This window comes from Macaca mulatta, chromosome 5 (assembly GCF_049350105.2).
Source record: "Macaca mulatta isolate MMU2019108-1 chromosome 5, T2T-MMU8v2.0, whole genome shotgun sequence".
In the NCBI taxonomy this organism is placed as follows: domain Eukaryota; kingdom Metazoa; phylum Chordata; class Mammalia; order Primates; family Cercopithecidae; genus Macaca; species Macaca mulatta.
This window is the reverse complement of record NC_133410.1, coordinates 119,663,686-119,681,601: the sequence shown is the minus strand read 5'-3', so window position 1 is coordinate 119,681,601 and position 17,916 is coordinate 119,663,686. Positions and strand designations below refer to the sequence as shown.

At 39.7% G+C, this 17,916-nt stretch overlaps 1 long non-coding RNA gene across 1 annotated transcript; it reads right to left on the bottom strand.

The window, feature by feature from the left end:
- Nucleotides 1-4,080: 4,080 nt before the first annotated feature.
- LOC144340992 (uncharacterized) lies at nucleotides 4,081-17,641 on the bottom strand. Its single transcript, XR_013417531.1, has 4 exons — nucleotides 17,517-17,641; nucleotides 15,350-15,412; nucleotides 8,061-8,174; nucleotides 4,081-5,185 (listed from the first exon to the last, which is right to left on the bottom strand). It is a non-coding gene; the product is annotated as an uncharacterized LOC144340992 (long non-coding RNA).
- Nucleotides 17,642-17,916: the final 275 nt, after the last annotated feature.

Sequence of the window (17,916 nt, the reverse complement as noted above, 5' to 3'; positions counted from 1 at the left end):
TTTTTTGTTACTACTGATATATCTATTGCCGATTCTTTATCTTCTACTTTTCTGAGTTATTTCATGGTGAAATTTTATTGTTCCAACCTAGAATTGTTTGTCTTTTAATATTATTGATTACTGATATTTTGGGACTTTATGACCATTATATTTTGCCTTCTTTGTACTATGCTTTCTCATTTTTTCTCTTCACATCCTTTTACTCAGTAAATAAAATCTTCTTTCTTTTATTTCATATGTCTTTTCTAGTGGTTAATCCTACTTACAAAATTTATAGACATTTAAATTTGATTTTTATCCAAGTAATACTTTCACATACATTAGAAAAATAAGATGGTGCCATAAAGCCTATTAAAAAATCAAGTTTTATCACAACCTGTCTTCTGAGATGGTGAAAGACACACAGAATGAGCTTACAGATGATCTCAGGAGCTGGCCTCCGGGCTCCTGGTTTCTCCTGGCATGGCAGCCACCAGGACATCTGCTCTGCCTCTGGGGCTTCCACATACAGCTCCTCCTAGGGAGGTGCCTCTCCTGGCTCCTGCTTGGCACAGCAGCTAGCTGCTCCCACTCTGGTACCCAATTGCTCCTCTGACCATGTCAACAGAGCACCGTCCTGCCCCATGTATTCCCTCCTTCTAAGACCCGGCTAAAGCCACTCCCATCTTTGGCAGCAAGTTTGGGACTGTAGTTCTCTCTCATTTGTTTCCCATCTTTTAGGTCTTTCTCACCACTTCTGGTCTACAGAACACACCAGAACCCCTTCTCATTTTCTAGTGAGAGACATCATCTGTCATTGGGGTGAGTGGGAGGCAGGAAGATGGGCTCAATCCACCATATTGAACCCAGTCCCAGGTATTCCTTTGATCATTAGGGGAAAAAAAAATTGACATGTTTTTATTTTGAGAGTAGTAATTCAGATTTGCTTGATGAGATGAAATGAGGTGAGGGGGCAAGCTGGACACTTAGGCCCCCAAATCTAGGAAATGTGCATGAGAATATATGAGGATATTGTCATGTCTTTCTCTCATGTTCTAGTTCTTGCCTTCCCAATTCCCTTTCTCATGGCTTACTCGTGTCCCACCACCATATATCCACTGCCCTTTCCTAATTCCCATCCCAGTCCTGACTTGATGCAGGAAACATTCAATAGCAACTCTCCCTAGAGGTGTGAGTTCATGGATGAATTAATAAATAGGTCAATGAATTGGGAGACATCATTCATCAAAATTCAAGGGATCTTTATCCTCAGTATCCCAGAGAGAATTTAGTTTTGACTTTGAACTGAAGACTGTGCTTCAAAGATTCTTGGTTCAGCAGAGAAAAAAACATGAATTAGAAAATCAGAATTGGGTTTACATCCCGGTGCTGCTCTCACTAGCCAGTTTACTTTGGTCTGGTTACATAACCTTTTTGAGTCTCAATTCCTTTTTTTTTTTTTTTTTTGAGACGGAGTCTCGCACTGTCGCCCAGGCTGGAGCGTGCAGTGGCTGTTCTCGGCTCACCGCAAGCTCTGCTTCCCTGGTTCACGCCATTCTCCTGCCTCAGCCTCCGAGTAACTGGGACTACAGGTGCCCGCCACCACGCCCGACTAAGTTTTTGGGTTTTTTTTAGTAGAGACGTGGTTTCACCGTATTAGCCAGGATGGTCTCGATCTGCTGACCTCGTGATCCGCCCGCCTCGGCCTCCGAAAGTGCTGGGATTACAGGCGTGAGGCACCATGCCCAGCGGAGTCTCAATTTCTTAACCTGTAAAACTGAAATAAGAACACCTCCTCTGAAAATAATAATGATGACTATCTTTTATACTTTGGCCCAAGCCACCATCAGTCCTCACTGGATTAATGCAAAGCTCCTGAATGCTCTCCCTGCCTTCACTTCTGCTGTCCCTCCAGTCTATTTCCTGCCCGTCAGCCTGTCAGATCGTGTCAGTCTCTGAGATTCAGAGGGGCTCCTCCATCTCACTTAGAGTAAAAGCCCAAGTCCTTACTACTAGACTCCTACCAGATCTGATCTCTTGTTAGGTCTCTGACCTCTTATTCTGCTTCTCTCCCCTCACTCACCACAGACCAGCTCCACAGGCTTCCTTGCTATGCTTCAAACGCACCAAGCACGCTTCTACTTCAGGACCTTGGCACTGACTCTACTCTTTGCCGGGAGTGCTCTTCTCCAGGTCTCTCTTTGGCTTTCTGTACTCAAATATCACCCTCTTAGTTAGGATCTCTCTTTGGTGTTCTGCCAAAAAACTCAACCTTTCCTTCTCCCAGACACCTTCTCTGCATCGGTTTTTCCTCTTAGCAGTTATCACTAGTTAACGGCAATGAACCTAGTGTGTCCTCCCCCCAATTCATATGTTGAAACCCTAACCGCTAATGTAATGGCATTAGGAGGTGGGGCCTCTGGGAGGTGATTATGTAATGAGCCCTCATGCGTGGGATTAGTGCCCTTACACAAAAAACCCCAGGGAGAAGCCTCGGCCCTTCCACCATGTGACAACACAGCAAGAAAACACCATTTGCGAACCAGAAAGCTGACTCTCACCAGACAACAAATCTGGGGGCACCTTGATCTTGAAATCCCCAGCCTCTGCAACCACGAGGAATACATTTCTATTGTTTATAAGCCAATTGGTCTATGATATTTTGTTAGAGCAGCCTGAACAGACTAAGACACTAACATACAATATATTTTACCTACTTATGCTAGCTACTGTCTATTTCTACAACTAGAACAGAAGCTCCATGTAGACAAGGATTTCTTTCTATTCTCATCACTTGTATTCCAGCACCAATAATTTATTCTGACTCATAGTAGATGCTCAAGACATATTTGTTGAATGAATGAACAATAATTAGAGATAGTGCTTGTAAAGCAAAAAAAAAAGTCTAGGGTATCAGTCCAGAGTACAGCTTTTGAAACCAGACTATGTAAGTTCCAATTTAACTTTAATGCTTAATAGGCATGTTACCTTGGGAAAGTTACTAAACCTCCATGGTCTCTGGTTTTATCATCTTTAATATGGAACTAATCATAGTACCTATGCATAGAGTTGTTGGGGAGATCAAAGGATATAATATATGTAAAGTGTCTAGAATAACAGCTGGCACATAGGAAGCTGTCAAAAAGGTATAGCAGTTGTGATGGACATATCTAGCCCGCGGTAGGTGTTTTGATAGTAGTTGTCATCGTTATTAAACTCAATCTCAAGAGGTTGGGGGCGTCAGAGAATGAGCAGGTTTAAGAGGTGGAGGATGCTGTTATCTTGGACATTAAAACTGAAAAAGTAAGCTTGTGAACTGCAGGGGAGTCTGTAGCTAAGCTGACCATCTCTAGTTCTACTATATGTATGCAGCTAAGCTAAGAACACCTGTACTCTAGACAGCTGAGTAAGCACAATATGATTAAAGGAGAAGTGGCACCACACAGGACCAAGGGTCAAGGCTGTGGTCACAAGGTTGTTCTAAGTCAGAAGGCTCACTTCATTTCTCTGGGAGTATAGAGTATAATTAAACAGAGGGGAGCACAGAGGCCTTCTGTTTCAGAGTCCCCTGAGCAGTCTTATAACAGCTGAATGAGGAGGCAGGCACAGGAGATTATTAACCATCCCATAAGCAAAGGCACATAAAAGCAAAGTTGTCCTTTGTCAGCAAATTCCATTGCAGACATATCATCCAGTGACAGAAGAGTAATCCTGGAAGCATAGGAGCTATTCATCACATGATTCTCAAACAAGTCAGTACCTCCTTTTCATCCAACTTCTCCCCCTTCTGATGATGAGTTTGTGAATTTTGGGGAATCGGTACAAATCATTGCTATTCTCAAATCACATAAGCTGTTAGATGATCTAAAAGAATTACAGGCTTTTATTATTAAATTATAATTTTTATATGATATATAAATATTATATAAATAATATAATTATAATTATGTAATTATTTTGTTAAAATAATTAATATTATATGATTGTACTTATAAAAGTGCTAGCTGAAAAATGGAAAAATACTTAAATTTGTTTTTTTGAATAACCAGTTTAACCTACTCTTGATGACTGAACTGCCTATTGTTATGTTATGGAGTCACTATCTAAGGTTGCTGCAAAAGTAATTGCAGTTTTGGACCGTGAATTTTAAATTGTTATAACTAGGCTCAAACGCATCTTTATTACTCAAAATAGGAACCATTAAAATCAACACATTTTTGCCAACAAGAAATAAGTTTGTTTATTACTGTAGTATAAAAATTTGAACTTTGGGATTCGACAAACTCTTGGAAAGCATTTTTTGCATCCTGCTGGTTGTGGAAGCATTTTCCCTGCAAAAAGTTGTTGAGATGCTTGAAGAAGTGGTAGTTGGTTGGCGAGAGGTCAAGTGAATTTGGTGGATGAGGCAAAACTTGGTACCCAATTCATTCAACTTTTGAAGCATTGGTTGTGAGATGTGCCATCAAACATTGTCGTGGTGAATTGGGCCCTTTCCGTTGACCAATGCTGGCTGCGGGCATTGCAGTTTTTGGTGCATCTCATCGATTTGCTGAGCATGCTTCTCAGATGTAATGGTTTCACTGGGATTCAGAAAGCTGTAGTGGATCATAATTGGCAGCAGATCACCAAACAGTGACCATGACCTTTTTTTGGTACAAGTTTGGCTTTGGGACTTTGGACTTACTTTCTTGGTCCAACCACTGAGCTGGTCATCGCTGGCTGTCATATAAAATTAACTTTTCATTGCACAATCCAATGGAGAAATGGTTCGTTGTTGTTGTGTAGACTAAGAGAAGATGACACTTCAAAATGATGATTTTGTTTTGTTTGCTCAGCTCATGAGGCACCCATTTATCGAGCTTCTTTGCCTTTCCATTTGCTTCAATGATGAACAAGCATAGAATGGTTGACGTTGAGTTCTTGGGCAACTTCTCATGTGGTTGTAAGAGAATCAGCTTCCATGAGTGCTCTCAGTTGGTCGTTGTCAACTTCCAATGGCTGGTCACTATGCTCCTCATCTTCAAGGCTCTCTTCCGCTTTGCAAAACTTCTTGAACCACCACTGCACTGTACATTTGTTCATTAGCAGTTCCTGGGCCAAATGCATTGTTGATGTTGTGAGTTGTTTCTGTTGCTTTATGACTCATTTTAAATTTGAATAAGAAAATCATTTGAATTTGCTTTTTGTCTAACATTATTTCCATAGTCTAAAATAAATATAAAATAAACAGCAAGTAATAAGTCATTAGCAAAAAAAAATGAGAAATATGCATTAGAATGATGTATAACATAGCCACATTTACTTAAGAATGTATTTCAGTATCAAATGGCAAATTTCAACAATGCAAAACCACAATTACTTTTGTACCAACTTACAATATATAGGTTGTTATATGAATCAATTCTATAACATATGGAATTATGAGGAAGAGAAATAAAGCCATGACCACATATCACTTGAATATCTGCAAAATGTCATTTATGTATTTCGTTGCCTCACCACCCATGGCTCCCCTTTCCCTCCTAAGGTGGGAGTCTTTGGGATCAATCTTGCCCCTGGATGGAAAGTAAACCCTCGTTCAACAATGCAGCATAAGTCCGTCTTAGGGCCAGACTGACTTGGGACCCCTATTCTAATTGCTGAGGTCCACTTCATTCCCTCAAGTCTGGATACCTATTGCTAGTCGGCTTCCCTAGAGTCAGAATTCCGACTTGGATGACCACTCTTGCCTGTCCTCACTGAGATAACAAACCGGTCCCTAACCCCCAAAGGGAACTGTTTCCTCACAGAAATCTCAGATTTTGGAGATCCCTAGATGCCATGAGGCTGAGTTCCAGCCATCAAGGAGACACTGACTTTCTCTCTTGACAAGCTTCTCTCTTGCTGACAATTTGCATAGATTACCACCCTCAGTGCTTCGCTCCCTTCTGGCTAGAGTTCTTTCTGTAGCCTGCAGCCGGGGCTGCTGCCTGCAGCTCTTCCCTCCAGCTCCACTCCGGTGGTTGGGTCTGGGTGTGGGTCTGGGTCTGGATCTGGGTCCAGCACATTCTGTTTGGCCTGATCATGTAGCAGGCACTTTCATGTTCAGTCCCCCATTTCATATACACACGATTTTGTGACACAGATAACCAAATTCTTATTCCCATCCCCATTTTAGAGTTCAGGAAATTGATGTTCAGAAAGGTTAGTGTCTTGTCCACCTCAAGGCAAGAACTAAGTGGAGTCTGGTCTCAAAACCAAGTCTTATACAATAGTCTTGTACAATAGAATATAACTCATCAAAAAAGGAATAAAGTGCTGGGACATGCTATAATGTGGATGAACCTCGAAAACATTATGCTAAGTGAAAGACGCCAGACACAAGGGGTCACATTAAATTATTCCATGCACATGAATACTCAGGATAGGTAAATCCATAGAGACAGAACACAGATTGTTAGCTGCCCATAAAATTGCTGATAATGAAACTGGTGATGAAAATATTTTGGAACTAGATAAAGGTGTTGGTTGCGTAACATGAACTGAATTGCTTACTTTAAAATGGTTCAGCTTAGTGAGGCATGGTGGCCGCACCTGTAGTACCAGCTACTTGGAAGGCTGAGGCTATGACTGTGTCTGTAAATAACCACTATACTCCAGACTAGGCAACATAGCAAGACGCCCATCTCTAAAAAAATAAAATAAAATAAAATGGTTACACTTACGTCATGTGAATTTCATGTCAATCTTTTTTTAAAAAAACCTAGGTATTTGGATTTCCACAGCCTGAACTTCCTTCACTGAATTACTTGTTTGCCAACTTTGAAGATACATAAAAATTTTATTATCTTCTCTTACGTTGTAAAATTAGATATAGAAAAGCAACTTATTACCTTATTACTTTTTTACTTCATTGCTTTAATATGTGATACAACAAGAAAGACTTTAAGTTTAAATAATATAAAAGTGAAGGCCGGCCGTGGTGGCTCACGCCTGTAATCCCAGCACTTTGGGAGGCTGAGGCAGGTGGATCACGAGGTCAGGAGATCGAGACTATCCTGGCTAACATGGTGAAACCCCATCTCTACGAAAAATACCAAAAAAAATTAGCCAGGCTTGGTGGCGGGCCTGTGTCCCAGCTACTTGGGAGACTGAGGCAGGAGAATGGCGTGAACCCGGGAGGCAGAGCTTGCAGTGAGCTGAGATCGTGCTACTGCACTCCAGCCTGGGTGACAGTGCGAGACTCCCTATCCAAAAAATAAATAAATAAATAAAATAAAAGTGAAGTAGGTACGTGAAAAAGTTTAAACAGTATACAATAGCACAGATAACAACACAAGCTTACAACTTTCCAGCCACCCCAATCTCACTCCCCAGGGATAAGCATTTTTAACAGTTCTCTATGTAATCTTCCAGAAGGTTTTCTGAGCGTACGTATAAGCATAGGGTCCTGTTTTTTCCTTCTTTTTGTGTGTGTGTGTGTGTCAATTAACAGCAGCTCTTGGAGAACGTTCATAAGAGAAAATATATCTAGCTTATAGATTCTAACACATGCGTAATATTCCATTTTATGGACATACCATAAATTTATTTCACTTCCCTTGTACCTTAATACCTAGTACTTCTCTCCAAATGGTCCTCCATTCTAAGGTGTCATGTTTAAAAGCCCTTTGTAGGCATAAGCAGTAACAGTAGTTTTCAAACTTTAGTATGTATAAAAATCATGTGTGGAGTTTAGTAAAAAAAAAAATGAGGATTCCTGAGCTTCATTCCCTAGAGAGTCTGATGTGGTATATCTAGGGTGGGTCCAATAATTTCCATTTTTCAAAATAAGTACCCTAGTTTATTCTGATGTAAGTGTTTCCTAATTCTACTCTGAATAATACTGAAACAAACCAGGGAACCTCATTCATTCCAGCAAACCACCGTTGAGTTGTTGCTATGTTCCACAATCTGTGCATGCCCTGGGAGTGCAAATATTAATAAAACACAGCCCTGCCCTGATGATAGAGAAGAAAAGTAAACCAGCCAACGCCACCACATGAGGAACATACAATAGAAGTACATACAGAGTTCTGGAGCTCAGACAAGGAAAGACTTACCTTGGGCAGAGGTCAGGGATAGGCTTCATCAAGGAGATGATGGCTAAGCCTAACAGTGGTGGATTTACAAGGGTTTTCCAAGAAGATGGAACTTGTGATGGCATATAGCTGAAGCTTCCAGACAAAAGGAGCATTTTGTGAATAGTCATCAAAGTAAGAGAGAACAGAGGAGAAACAATAACAAACATATTATTGAGTGCACCATGTTAAGGAGCTGGTCTTAATCTGTGGGTAATGAAAACCATGAACTATTCTGAACAGAAAAGTAACAGGATCCAACTTGCATTTTAAAGATCATGGTGGCCACTAGGGGAAAGATGGATTCAAGGGCTCCTGAAATTGTAGGCAGGGAGATTCATTAAGAGCCTATCACAAAATCATGACAAAATGATGATAGTTTTAAAAGAAATGTGTAAAAATACTAGAGGAAAACATGAAAAGATCTCCTTACAGTTTTAAGTAGAGAAAATGCTTTTTAAGTTTGTTATAAAACTCTCAAAACAATGATAAATTGGACAACATAAAAACAGAAAGTTCTGTGTATCCTAAAATATAAAGTTCAACACACAAACAACAAGCTGGGAGAAATGTTTACTACACTTATCACAAGTGCGAATTTCCTCAATATATACATGGAGAATTTCTGTGAATCAGTAAGAATAGACCAATGATCCACTAGAAAAATGAACAAAGAAAATGAGTATCTTTCACAAGAGGGACCTACAAACGGCTTTTACATAATAGTCAAAAGATGCTTAATCTCATCCATAATTAGAGCCTATCCAAAATGAAACTACCCTAAAATGTTAAATTTGCTTAGCAAATTATATTGCCATTTTAAAACTTTTGAAATTTTTTAAGAAAAAAAGTCCCAAAGACAATAAATTTTCAGAGCATAAGCTAATAAAATGGTTGTGATGCAGATAAATGTAAAGTCCAAATGCAGCAAGTACAGAGTGGATACAGGCCGCTATGCAAATGCCCATGTGGAAGAACACCTATGGCGTTAGCCGGCAACTAATGCAATAGGTTAATGCTGAAAAACAGTACTCTCAGGATGATTCCACTCATATAAAAATGTTTTAAGGGACTTCACAAAATCCAAGCACTTTTATAATCTGACATGGTTACAGAAGCAAAAACAAACAAAACCGAAGCATCCACCGGGGTTTTGGTCTGCCATAATAGAAATATATCGTCCAACTTAAGGAAAATGAAGCTTCCTCACACACTAAATATAGAACAGCCTGTACATTTATATTAGCTGAGTTTCAATTCTTTCTATTGAATGATTAGAGTCCAATAATTTTACCTTTCAAATCTTTCATTTTCCTGTTTGAAAAATGAGCTAACAATGACCCATTCTCAAAGTTTTGAGATTAAAGAGATAACGTGTGAAGCACCTTAGCTTTGGTGCTTGGCACAGAATCTTTGCTTAATTCGTGTTGATTTTCTTCTGTTTTCTTCTCCTCTTTCCTGAACCCCTCCCTTCCTAGGGGACTGCATTGGTGGAGAGGACTTAATCATCAAAAGAGACAATGGCAGAATTCTTAGAAGAGTTAAAGCTATGGAATTAAAAAAAAAAAAAAAATTTAACAGCTAAGCCAGCCAAGCAGAGCTTCAGGATAAAGTGGGATAGAAAGGGCTGAACGTCCAAGTTGAGAGAAAGGAAGAGGGGTCAAGGGTTTGTTCCAGAGAAGCAGTACTGAGCAGGCCGACTGCGTCAGTAGCCTGGGTCAGCCACAGGCACTTGCAGAAAATATTCACATCTGCAGCACATTTTCAGAAATATCTCCTTCGGCAGCAGTAGGAGGGTGAGAGGCAGATTGAGGAAGCTCCACTCAGAGCCAGAGTGGTAGCAATAGCCTATGTAGAACCAAGGAAATCAGAGTCCCAGCTGAATCCAAGCAGGTCAGAGGATGGTGAGCTGGAGCCAGATACCAAATTAGAGCAGTCCTCTGGCAACAGGCTGTGGAACTGGTGAGAATATCCACCAGCTTTGTTTCTCAGCCACAGAGCTGCTCCGAGAGGCTGGGAAAATTCAAAGGGATGCAGATAAATATGAGGGGAGAGGTGAGGGCCTCTCTACAAGGCCGTAGCTGTTGAGCCAGAAATCAAATGGAATCAAAACCACTAGGGACCTGAAAGGAGAATGTTAGCAATTCCTTGCTCCTAAAGCAAAGGTCAAACCTATGAACTGACCCCCATCACCTATGAAATAGCCCCAAACATTATTGGCAGGTCATTTGTCAGAAAATTAGGTGAGTTGGGAGGTCTTAGTGAGGATAAGAAAGAAATGGATATCTTGGTTTTAGAGAAGCTGTGGTCAGGTTAAAACCAAAGGCAGATTCCATCCTCAGCCTTTTCTCTCTTCTTCTCTCACCATGGTCCTCTCATCCACTGTGGCTTTAAATACTTCCCGTATGTCAGTGATGTACCCAGTTGGGCTCCATTCAATGCTGCTCCCTCTTCTCTCCCCACCCCACTCCATCATGGACAACCTCCTCCCTCTGCTCAAGTTCTGAGGTTAAATATTTCTTCATAAATGCTCAACTTTGCATATAATTACAAAATGCAAATTAAAATAAAAAGCCATGTTTAACCTATTAGACTGTCAAAGATTGATAAAATTAAGCCGGGCATAGTGGCTCATGCCCATAATCCCAGCAACTCAGAAGACTAAGTCAGAAGAATTGCCTCTGGCCTGGAGTTTCAGACCAGCTTGATCAACATAGCAAAACCGTGTCTCTACAAAAAATTTTTTTAAAAAAAATTTAGCCTGCACTCTAGCCTGGGTGACAGAGTGAGATCCTCATCTCTAAAAAATAAAAATATGTAAATAAATAATAAAATTGCAGATATCTAATATTTGGAAAGGTATGGGAAGACAACACTTTTGCAGAACAAAATTTTGGAGCAAACTCCTTAGAAAACAATTTTTTCCTGTCTTTTTAAATTTTTTTAACTGACAAATAATTGTAATGGAAAGCAATTTGAAAAATATTTTGCAAAATGCAAAAGGTGTGTATGTGTATATACATATAACTCCCTTTGACTCAGCAATTCCATTTCTAAGAATTTTTCTGACAATTTTTAAAATGAATATCCAAAGACAAATGTAGAAATTTTAATTGCAACATTGCTTATATTGCTTATATTGCAAATAAAAACAAAAACCAGCCTAAATGTGCATTAATAGAGAAATAGTTAACTAGACCATGATACACTGGAATAATCTGAAGCCATAAAAAAATTGAGGTAGAATTGCATGTGCTAATAAGCAACAACCTTCAGAAGACATTGTTCAGCTAAAAAAAAGTAATTGAATATGCAGTACAGTATGATTTCATTTCGTTTAAATATATATGTGTATGCATAGACATTTTCAGGAAGGATAATAATATGAACATTACCATAGTATAATTCCATTATTAATATACATAGAAGTTTTCTGGAAGAATGAAGAAGAACCTGTTCACAGTTATTTCTTCCAGAAGAGCAAAACTGAGTCAAGGAAGAATGAGGTAAATTTAATTTTCCTTCTGTTATTCTGCATTGTTGAGTTTTTAATCGTATGCATGCATTGCTTTTATTTTTAAAAATGATTACATTTTAAACTGTTTTTGTGTTTATTAGTCATTTATGTTTTCCATGGTCAATTTTTTTATTATTGCAGTTTCATTATTATTTTACATTTATCTGTCATACCCATGAAATATATTTTTACCTGTTTGCCTTTGACTTTTTATTGACTATATAGGTATGGATGAATATAAAATAAGTGTACTGTTCAGTGAGAAGTATAGCTATCATGTGATCAAACCCAGATCAACAAACACAGCACTATCAGCATCCTAGGCCCAGACACCTCCCCTTCCCCCTTTCAATCTCTACCTCCATGTCTGACTTCTAGTTTTATTTCTAATTTTTGATAAAGAAAGGTGTACTATGCTTTGGTTCTTCAACTTATTGCTCTATTCCTTTGAGAATATTTTCATTGCTTTTGTACATAAAAGTCTTTCTTCATCTAGAGATAAAATGAATACTCAACCATATTTTCGTCTAGTTTTAAGAATGTTGGCCAAGTGTGGTGGCTCATGCCTATAATCCCAGCACTTTGGGGGGTCTCGGCAGGTGGATCACCTGAGGTCAGGAGTTTGAAACCAGCCTTGACCAACATGGTGAAACCCTGTCTGTACTAAAAATACAAAAATTAGCTGGGCATCATGGCATCTGCCTGTAATCCAGCTACTAGGGAGACTAAGACAAGAGAATCACTTGAGCCCAGGAGACAGAGGTTTCAGTGAGCCAAGATTATGCCATTGCACTCCAGCCTGGGCAAGAAGAATGAAAGTCCATCTCAAAAAAAAAAAAAAAAAGAATGTTTTATTTCTTTACATCATGCTTAGTGAAATTTATTTTGAGATGTGGATGAGGATTTCAATTAAATTGTTTTGCCAAGTAGTCAATCTTTTGTTCTTAGGAGGTCACAGTTAGATAATTTAATGAACTTCATTTCATCATCTTCAAGGCCCCACAGCCCAAGAATCATGATTTTAGTTTAAGGAGAAGAGAAAGATCTCCCCGAAGTATTAGCCCTGGCTACTCATACTGAGAAAACCAGAAGAAATATTTATAATAGTGTAAAAGAGTATACATCCTTATGGTACAGTATTAAAGTGACTCAGAAGTTTTATATACATATTTAGACCTAGCTAAGCAGATATTCTGAAATGGGGTGGGTAGGCTTGGCTGAACATTATCCCAACAATATTAGATAAGTGAGAAAATTGAAAAAAGGCCACTGCCTTCACCAGGGAATGTCAAAATGATAGTCTTTGATATTTTCTGGGGAAAAAGGCCACAAAGTCATTCACAAACGAGCCAGGAAACAGTTAAAAAGGAGGCTCAGTGAGGGAGTTTGGCCGCAAACCACAAGAACAATGTGTTGTGTCCAGTGCACCACAGCTTTCCCATGCATGGGAGGACTGTGCTTGAGAGGCAAACTGGAGACAGCAGGCTGCAAACTGTGGAGATGAGTCAGGGGATGGGCTGCTCTGCCTGACTAGCTGTGGAACAGGAATTTCTGGTCAAGTGAATTAATTGAAAGAAAACTAGAAAAGTCATCGAAGATCAGATTGAAACTTTTGAGAATTTTATTTCTGTGCTCTCCTTCTGAATCGGAAAAGATCGTTCTGAAGCTATAGTGGAAAGAATGTGGACTTTGTAGTCATACTAGGATCCAAATCCTGGCTCTACTCCTTTGTATTCATGTGGCCTTAAGCACATTTGTTCACCTATGAACTGCAGTTACCTTCCTGTAAAACAGGAGAAAGAGCAATACTTCTTTCATAGAATTGTAAGGATGAGATGAAGATACACATAAAGGACCCAACAGAGTGGCTAGCATGAAGTTGGTGCTTCTTTATCATTTCTGTTAAGAGCATGTGTTTTCCTCTACCTACTTATGAATACCAGGTTTATTATTTTAATGTCAATAAAATTAAATTTGATAAGTGTAAACAAGAGATGTCCTTATTGGGATCCCCATGATATTAACATCCCCCATAATCTAGAGTGAAATTTCTCAACAGCAGCACTGTTGACATTTTGAGAAGGATCATTTTTGTGTGGGACTGCCCTGTGTATTGAAGGATGTTTAGCAGCATCCCTGGTCTCTGCCTAGTAGATTCCCATAGCATCCTCCAAGTTGTGGCAACCAAAAATGTCTCCAGATATTGCCAAATGTCCTCTGGTGGCAAAATTACCTCCAGTTGAAAACCATTACTCTAGGGGGTTTTTCTGGTAAATAAGGGAAGATAGGAAAGAGATCCATCAGGACAGGGGAATGGACAATCAAGGATATGGGGTTAGCTTCAAGTATGGTTTTCAATAGTAGAATATAGAACTGTTTTTCATTCTTTTATGAATATTTGCCCAGTAGTAAACTAATACAAGGGATAGGCTAGATGTATATTCAGGTAGCACAGAGCTTAAAAGTTAGGTAAGATGACTGTTTTTAAAAGGCTTATCTAAATATCGCCTATCAGCAAAACTGACTGAAACACTGGAAGAAAGCCTGATCATGACAGAAGATTTTGGTCATTTGGGTCATCTAAGTCAAAACCAGGAAGTAATTATATACAGATAGGTCCTGTAACTAACGATATGGAGGACATCTTCTAAACTCTCAGGAGCATAGATGAGCAACGAGTTCCATGACAGCCCTGTGATTCACCTGACACATCTCATAAGAATAAGCTGAGGCTCACACCTTGCTCCAGGAACCCTGCCTCAGCCCTACTTACTGGCACTCTCCTGCTCATCCTTGAAAAGTAGACTCCTCTAGAGTGGAAACTAGCAGCTGTTTAAACATCATCGGTGTACTGCGCTGAAGTTTAGAATAGAAAGCAAAGGGAACTTTTCCAATTAAAATCACACGGATCACTCAAGAAGTTAATAAACAAGCCACATGTGGTGGCATATAACTCTAGTCCTAGCTACTTGGGAGGCTTAGGCGGAAGGATCACTTGAGCCCAGGAGTTTTGAGTGTGTAGTGATCTATGATCATGCAACTGCATTCCAGTCTGGGTGACAGGAGCAAGACTCTAAAAAAAAAAAAGTTGAGGCCGGGCGCGGTGGCTCACACCTGTAATCCCAGCACTTTGGGAGGCCGAGGCGGGTGGATCACGAGGTCATGAGATCGAGACCATCCTGGCTAACACGGTGAAATTCCGTATCTACTAAAAATACAAAAAAAGAAAATTAGCTGGGCGTGGTGGCGGGCGCCTGTAGTCCCAGCTACTCGGGAGGCTGAGGCAGGAGAATGGCGTGAACCCTGGAGGCGGAGCTTGCAGTGAGCGGAGATCCGGCCACTGCACTCCAGCCTGGGCGACAGAGCGAGACTCAGTCTCAAAAAAAAAAAAAAAAAAAAAATTGATAAACAGGGGTCCTCTGACAGTGTGCTCTGCAAAGATCCACTGTGAGCACCATGACATAAAAGAACCACAGATAACCACTGAATGCCATTTCTTTTTAAAAACCTCATGAAAGTCTTTATTTAAAATCCTATGGAAATATGGGTGCTAGGAAAAAGGACTATGTGATGATGACTTTGAACTTCTGATTCCAAATCATGTATTCCCTCCACTAATATTTGTCTAGCACCTGTGCACCAAATATTGCCTAGGCATTGGAAACAGCAGTAATCAAGATAGTTCAGTTCTTTCCTTTTATCTGGGATTGTAAGACTAGCCTCAGATAAAAATAGGAAAACCGGAATTGCGTACCTTTCAAGTCTTTTCCAATCCTTATGCCCTAAGGTATGGCTTCAGTAACAAGTCTCTTTGGTACTACAAGAGGTAAAAATAAGGAAACAGTTAAGTAGACAAATTCTGATATACGGGTTCAAATATTGGTTTTACCATCTGCTAGCTATGAGACTTTTTGAAGTATATAACTTAGTGCCCAGTTTCCTCATCCGTAAAATGGGAAACAATGATAATACCTGCATTGTAGGATCTGTGAGGGAATTGAATGATAAAATCTATACAGTTATTAAGCACAAAGAAAATGCACAATCAGTAGTAATTAAAATAACGAAAACAACAAGCACACGTTGCTCCAGAACCTGGGGCCTCACACCATCTTTTGCTTGACCAGACCTCAAAAGCACCACTAGCATCCTCCACCGATACATGCTTTTCAAATCAGATTCTCCCAACCTGTGAAGCCTTGCACTGTGGAGCACTCAAACTCATCCAAATTCTAGTCTCCTTATTTGATTTCTCAGGGCTAGAATCGTTTGAATTGAATGGAGGCTACAAGGGATCCTATAGTTTAGGGGTTGCAATGGACCACCAATACCCTTGCTAGTTTGGGTTAAAAACTTCTGAGAGCTAACACTATATTAAATCGTAATATCAGAGAAATATACAGACATCTCAGAAAGAATGGTTTCTTTTTTTGAAATGTAATAACATTCTAGGACTCAAGAGAAATTCTGAACTATAAAAGTTAGACTCCAAAGAACGCTTCACTAAGTAGTGGGTTTTATTTGTGGGGAGGGAGAGCTGGGAAGCACATGCTGCAGTAGCATCATAGACCAACTATTACTAAGTGACAGCTGGCCCAATGATAGCAAAGCAATGTTCTTGCCTTTCGGCAAGAACAACAAGAAGTTGCTGGATGTGGGTGCTAATTAGCCATGTTGATTTTGCAGATATAATATCCATAAATATGATATTATTTTTATGGATTTAGCCCAGTGGAGGCATACAGCTGATTTGAGGTCACCTGATGTGATTTAGATAAAGGATAGCAGATGAGTTTTGTCATGAGTACCAATCAGATGATGCGGTAGTGGGCAACTGAAACAGTGTCTGGGGAGGGTGTGAGGTTATACACAGACTTTGTAAGGAGAGTATGTGGTGAACTCTCTATCTATTGATGATTGGGATGGGCAGATGAGCAGATAAGGAAGGAGTATCAACTTAATGCTACTAGTTGAAAATGAAGATTTAGGTTATTGTGTTTTTCTCCATTAGATTTTTTTTTTAATAGACTTTAAGAGTCCAAGCAAGTTTACTCAATAGATAAGTCCAAATAAAATGACTTTAATATAAAAAAGTATTTTCCTTTTTTTTTTTTTTTTTTTTTTTTTGCTCAACAAATTAGCCATTACATTTTAGACACCGTGCTGGATGCCGGGGGAAGGAGAATAGCAGGTGTGGTCTTTAACCTCAGAAGGCTTAGGTGGAGAGCCAGAACTTCAATAATCACCCAGATAAACACAGAAATGCAAAGTGAAATAAATGTCCTAAGAACAATATCAGGGAGCTACGTGTATATAACAAGGAGGTCTTAATATTTCCTCAGTAACTAGTTTGGCAAGTATGGTGCATAGCTTTCTCCTAGGGGGACAAGTACAAGCATCTTCATTCAATTAGTAATATGTATTGAAAGTCAAGTACTGAGTTAGTTGTTGAACATACTAAAATTTAAAAGACATTGCAACTCTCTGGACTTACTCTCTCAGTGATCTCTTCCCATCCCAAGGCACTGAATACCATCCCCTGATGATATTCAATTGATGACTGAATGAGATCAAACTGATGACTCCCAGAAGTATATTTCTAGTGAAGATATCTTCAATTGCTTTTACAGCATGGTCATCTGCATTTTTAATTGAGAACTTGCTCTTCTCATCCAACCTATCTTACTCCTCCCTCTCTCCCTCCCTCAGTCTTCCCCAGCTCAATCAATGGTAACTCTACCCATTCTTTTGCTCAGGCCAAAACACTTGTATTCATCTTTGACCCTTCCTTTTCTCTCACAACACACATTCAACCCATCAGCAAAGTCTGTTACCACTACATTGAAAATAGTTACAGAATCCATCCACTTCTCACCACTCCCACTAAAACTGCACTGGTTCAAGTCACCATTGTTACTCACTTGGATTGTTACTGTGGTCTCTTAACTGCTCTTTCACCTTGTGCTTGTGCCTCCTTCAATTTATTCTCTTCACAATAAATGCAACACCTAGAGAGATCTCTTTAAAATATAAATCAGGTCAAAATATGTGTCAGAATTCTTCCTGTAACCTTACACAATTCCATGTGGTCTGGCCTCCAGTCAACTCTCTGACCTCATCTCTTACTTCTGTTCCCTTTGTTCACACTGGCCTCCTCACTGTCATTCACATGGCAAGTGCCTTCTTGCCTCAGGGCCTAAGCACCTGCTGATCCTTCTTACAGGAACAATCTCTGTCTGCATTTCAAACACGTCATATCCCTGCCTCTTCCAGCTCTTTACTCAGAAGTCCCCTGCTCAGGAAACCTTGCTCCTGGGGTGT